Source organism: Salvia splendens, chromosome 14, assembly GCF_004379255.2.
Source record: "Salvia splendens isolate huo1 chromosome 14, SspV2, whole genome shotgun sequence".
NCBI lineage: Eukaryota > Viridiplantae > Streptophyta > Magnoliopsida > Lamiales > Lamiaceae > Salvia > Salvia splendens.
The window spans coordinates 14,821,805-14,828,276 of record NC_056045.1 but is presented as its reverse complement, the minus strand read 5'-3'; positions in this window follow the sequence as shown (position 1 = coordinate 14,828,276).

Below are 6,472 nucleotides of genomic sequence, written 5' to 3'. Positions count from 1 at the left end.
TCAATGGATAAGGACTTAAACATGTCACGGCCAAAAATGATCAGTTGCATGAGGATTTAGAAATGTAGGCAGTTGTCACAATGCAGCACTGATCACGGTTCAACGAAAATCATAATATGGAACAATAAAATCACATCAATGGGTTCACAAGTTTGTGAAAGGCAACCAAGGTCAAAGGAACTTTTGAAAAAAAATCAAGTGGATTAAATTTGTTAAATTTGTTAAGGCAAGGTACAAAATGTAGGCATTAACTTTTTCTTGTAGAAAGAAAAGTTCTAATATGGAAATGATACATATAGTGGGACTGAACCAAAAAGAATTTCACTCTGTAAGAAAGAACTTGACACGGACATGGTTACAAAAAAAAGGAAAACATAGTTCTAGAGAGAGACGCTCTCCCTTCTCTCTAGCAATCCCCCCCACTTGATTATTTCTGTCGTCCATCCATACACACCCACGACCCGCCGCGACTCTTCTCACGCCGACCACCACACCTCACCTCCCCACCCCCATAACCGCCGAAACCTTTTCCACGCCGGTCTTCACCCCACCCCGGCCCCTCCGAACCCCGAGGAGGCTAGGTCTATCCCGGACCAACTTACGGTTTTTCACTCAAGCGATGAACCAACACCGAAGATCTCGGCCAAAGAAGTGAAAATGCAAAGCAAGAAGCATAGGATGATGGCTAGGAAGAGCATGCCGGCACCTCTCACCAAAGGTCATGGTCGGAAAAGGTTCGTACCCTCCCCACTCCCGGAGGACAAACAACTTAGGAAGAAGCTCGACTTTGGAGGAGATGAGACCTCCGAGGCCGAGACCTCCGGCCCGAGCTCCGCCCTTGATAACCCTAAATGCAAGGTAACTCTATTGTCGGCTGGGTCCATCGATAGCAAGGAAGCACTAGGCCTAGGAACCCATCCTAAGGCCCCTACGTCCGAGGATGGAGCCCGAATGGAGGTGGTGGTTCACGGAAATGCACCGGCAGCGGCGGTGGCGCCACCCTCCGACCATGGACCCGTCATGAGCGAGACGACCGTTGGAGGAGATGATGTCGGATCCCTAAGCGTATCCCAAGAGGATTTGGCCGTAGCATGTGTGCCAAAAAGTACATTGGGGAGTGAGATAGTCAACTTGCCCGAAATGGGCATGGGAACAAATCACCTTTCGAAAAGTGCCTTTGTCCCTTACCAAAACCGGAAGTCACATGTGGAGCCTTGTTCATCTCTACCAATGCAGCAAATGGAGACAAAAAAGAGTGATATCCTCCAAATCATAGACCTGGCCGCGGCGGAGATGTTTGATGTGACGGCGGCGCAGCCCCTCCTCGCCGGATCCCCACCGGCCACGGTCTACACGACGAAGGCCAACCCTCTTCCAGATCGGAGAGACAAAGATATTGAATCATGCGTGCTTTTCATTGAGAATGGCCCATCCCTTGAAGATTTCCCACCTCTCGAAATGGGAAGGACCCGGAAAATCCGAGTATCATTCAAAACCGGCTCGGCACTAGAGAGAACGGGATGGCCGAAGACCAAGACAATCCGCAACCCCCCTCGAGACATGCCCGCGCCTTCGGCCTCGGACACCCAAGCGACGGACCCGACGCCGACCGAGATGAGAATGGAAACGCCGCGTCCTCCCGACGAAACCATGGACGAGAGGGACCCGTGTGAAGGAACGCAAACCGACACAAACGGTGGGGCTAAATCGAAAGGTAATCCGATAAACAACCCCTTAGGAGGCAATACCGAGCCGGGTGTGAGGAACCCCACCAAGCCAAAATCCATGGCCGACATGGTGCGGGTGCCATCGGCTATTGAAGGCCAGCAAGTCTTTGTCCCGGAAAACATCCAAAATATCGGCTTTGCTTCCATGTCAAACGGAGTGCCATTCATCTACTTCTCCGGGTCAGAAATCCAAAGGTTGGCCTCGTCTCTCGGCCATGCTATTGTAGGTAAGTTCTCGCATTCAATCCCTGCTGCCTATCAAATCCAAAAGACCCTAGACAATATTAAATTTTGCCGTGGCTATACTTGGAAATATATTAGCGCCAAACATATACTTGTTCAATTTGAGGACATGACGGACTATGCTCGGCTCCTTAGTGGACCCAAAGGGACACCGGTGTGGTTCATTGATCGGCATCCGATGAGAGTCTTCAAATGGTCTCCGGACTTTGACACCTATTGTGAGTCTCCAATTTAGGCGATATGGTGCAACCTAATTGGACTCCCGATCCACCTTTATGATCAATCGGCCCTCTATGCCATTGGGAAACTTCTTGGTAACCCGATCCAAGTAGATAGAGCAACGGCCAACAAATCGAGACTCTGCTTTGCGCGGCTATGCATTGAGATCGACATCACAAAGCCGCCACCCGACGAGATCATCCTTGACATTTGTGGGCGCCCTTTGGTGCAGCAAGTAAAGTGGGATAAGATCCCGTCCTACTGTGGAGAATGCAAACATGTCGGTCACAAAAGTGAAGTTTGTTATGCTTCCGGGAAGGCGGATCGACCTCCAAAGCGAAACTACAACGTAGCAACACCAAAACAGCCACAACATGGAGGAATAGGAGCTAAGAAGAACAATGCTGAACCGAGGCAAACCGATAATAACATGGAATGGAAACAACAAGGGAAACACAAGGGAAAGGAAGGTAACATCCGGATGAACCCGAAAGCCAATGTGCATTCGGGGGCGGAGTGGTCGGGGCCGGACTTTTTGGGTGATATGCAAGGTGCGGGGAGTAAAGACATGATCATCATCCATGATGAGCAAAACGCCAATCCACCTAAAGGGATGCTCGCTAAATTCCCATCATTTGGAAGTGGGCGCGGGGGTAAGCCAGGAGGAGCGGATATGGCACAGCGAGAAGTGAACCCGGCCTCGGGTGGCCTAGTGCAACCGAAAGGCTATTTTAAACCCTTCGATTTAGAGAAAACCGAGGCACAAGGGTCATCAAGTCACATGAGTACCAATCGATATTTCTCCCTCATGGCTCAAGAGAACTTCATGGAGAATGATATGGAAGACGAGGAAAATTGGGAAGATACCATTTCCCACAATGAAATCGATGATGGAGCCAATCCCGCCCTTTTGGAGGCCGCGGTATCTCAAGGAGGGAATGGCTTTCAAATCATTGAATTCCAAGGGGGGGCGTCAATCCCGCCGGGTACGAACTCCTCTTGTTAATCATGTCATTAAATTTCCTATTTTGGAACGCTAGGGGAATCACGAACGCGTCAACCCAAAACGTCCTAAAAAGACTAATTAAATCTCATAATATTTGTTTTCTTGCAATAATGGAGCCGCTTACCCCCCTAACCCGGACAAATTTTCGAAAGTGTTGGGGCTGTCCTACAAGGGGTCGAACATCAATGGGAAAATCTGGATTTTTGTGGAGGAAGGGATGGATTTTGTTGTGATGGATGACTCGGAATAGCTGCTGCATGGGAGGTTCACCTATCCTCGGATTTCAACCCCTATTATGATCTCGGCCGTGTATGCCAAATGCACGAGAGGAGAGCGGTATGCCCTTTGGGAAAAGATGAGGGATATTACCCAAGACTCGGAAGGAATACCGTGGTTTATTAGAGGGGACTTCAACACAATCCTCTCCACTCGAGATAGGATGGGGAGCGACACAAACCGTAAGGCTGAAATGGTTGATTTCGCCGAGGCTATTGAGGATTGCAGACTAATGGACCCAGGCTACGATGGGTCTGAATTCACCTGGGCTAAGAACGGCCTCATGGAAAGATTGGATAGGGTGCTGATTAGTGAGATGACGTCCTAAATGTTTGATGCAATAAGGGTAACAAACCTCCCCCGTATAGCTTCGAATCACAGGCCTCTCCTCGTCATTTGCTGACTGCCTAATACCCACGGGGGTGGTAGAGCGTTCCGGTTCCAAAACATGTGGGTTCGGCATGAGGGATTTGGTGCGTTGGTGCAAGAAGATTGGATGGCACCCACGGAGGCTGAGGGCCTCCTCAACTTGAAGATCAGCTAGCAAGGATCAAAAAAACGTTTAAAAGGTGGAACAAAGAAGTTTTAGGGAATATACACGCCAACCTCAAAACTTGTGAAGAGAACATTGCATTGGCTCAATTGGAGTTTGAAGGTGACCCTTCGGCCCGGAATAGAACGGAGGTCAACAAACAAATTGCTGAGTACATCCTTCTTCTTAAGATGGAGGAAGACTTTTGGCGTCAGAAGGCGACCCTCCGTTGGCTGGAAGAAGGGGATAAAAACACTAGATTTTACCAAAGTTGGGTGAAGCAGAAGAGGATTCGTCTACGTATCCACAAGATTAACGCTAATGGGCGCGAACTCACGGATGACACGGCCATCAGAGAATCGGCGGTTGAGTTCTTTCAAAACCTCCTAGCCCCAAGCTACCCGGAGCTCGCGGATCCAGACCTCAGCCTCTTACATCAACTCCCTCCATTGGAACATTTGGCGGGCCTCCCCAAACCTCTGGATGCGGATGAGGTGAAACGAGCGGTCTTCGTTATCTCGGCCAACAGTGCGCCCGGCCCGAATGGCTTCTCGGCTCAGTTCTTCCAAGCTTACTGGGGCATTGTGGGACCAGACGTGGTGGAAGCGATTAGGCAATTTGTTGGTGGGGCTTTCCTTCCCCGGAGTTTCTCGCCACGAGTATAGTACTCATCCACAAGAAGCCTATACCCGAGACTTGGGGAGACTATAGACCCATTAGCTTGTGTAACGTGATCAACAAGGTGATTACTAAAGTCCTCACGAGGCGGCTCGCCTCATTCCTTCCATGTGTTGTCGCACCGAATCAAAGCGGGTTTGTCAAAGGAAGGCTTCTCAATGACAATGTGCTTCTTGCACAGGAGATGTTCCATGAGCTCCATAGAAGTACACCAGCCCCTAATGTTGCTATCAAGATTGACATGGCTAAGGCCTATGATCGGGTTCAATAGCCGTTCCTCCTAAAAATCCTCAAGCAAATGGGCTTCCCCGAGCCTTGGGTGGCACTCATCGAAAGGTGCATTGGGACATGCTGGTTCTCGATCCTTATTAACGTGGCTCCGACGGGTTTCTTCAAATCCACTCGTGGCTTAGGCAAGGGGACCCGATTTCCCCCGCCCTCTTCGTCCTTGCTGCGGACTATCTCTCGAGATAATTTGATAAACTTATCCTCAGAAACAAAGAGATGACATACAAAGCAACCCGAGGCAGCATGGAGATCAGCCACCTTGCCTATGCGGATGACATCATCATCTTCACGCAAGCGGCTGTGAACCCCCTCTGGAGGCTGCGTGCATGTCTTGATCATTATGCCGAGGTGTCCGGACAACAAATCAACCTCGGCAAGAGCAACTTCTATATTTCCGAGGTGCATGAAGGCTGGTCAAACATAATCCAAAGGGAAGGAGGCTTCTCCCGAGGTACGTTCCTGATGGAGACACACCTAAGCTGATCTACAAGGACAAGAAGATGGATCCATTGATCATTCCAAGTGGTCCAATTACAAGAGCTAGAGCTAAGAAGATAAGGGAGTCCATGTTGCTTTTAGTTGTTGAAATAAAAGCCCAATTACAAGATCATTCTACATTGGGCCAAGTGGTGAATATTATTCAAGTTTGTGGGTAGCCCAAGTCTTGAAGTTTGGAGTCACTACATATCACATTTTGGAGGCCCAAATTGATGATACATGATGCATTTTGGTCCAAGTTGGAGCAGCCAAAATGAAGGGTCTATTTTAGTTACATTTTATGTTAAATAAGTGACTTTAGATATCCTAGAGTTACACCAAAGGTTTAGGAGTTACTTTTCTTTTATTATGAGTCTTTTTAAGTGTCTAAAGTTGTACTAATGATGTGAGACTTTCAAGAGTCAATTCTAGCCTATAAATAGGCTTGTAAGCATGTCATTTGAGACACCATTGATCAAATACGAAATAGACTTTGTCTTGTGAGTTGAATTCTCTTTGTAGAGGTTTTCACTTGTTTGGAACTTATCAAGATACTTTGAGCAAGTTCTTGTGGCGTTCAACCATACCGAGGTTCTTGGCTGATCATATAGCCATCGGGTCGAGGTTTTCTAAGCTCTGGAAGTGGATCAAACCAGATTATCAATCAAGGGAGTCCGCCGCTAAACCTTATACGTGGGGTTCTTGGATCAATATATCCAACGGTTCCTTCGTCGTATCCCAATCCATATCAGTTCCCTTTCCTTTACCTTGGAGTCCCTATTTACCGAGGGTGAAGCGCACGAATATGTTCATGTTCCTTCGAGAGAAAATCTCGGCTAGGATCTCTGGGTGGGCTCATCGGCATCTTTCCTTTGGGGGGAGACTCACCTTGATAAAAAGCACCCTTGAGGCGTTCCCCTTACATATTTTTCAAGCTATCGAGCCAACCGGCGGCGCCCTCAAGCAATTAGATCAGCAAGTGGCTCGTTTCTTTTGGGGGTCGAGTAATGAGAAGAAAAGGACGCA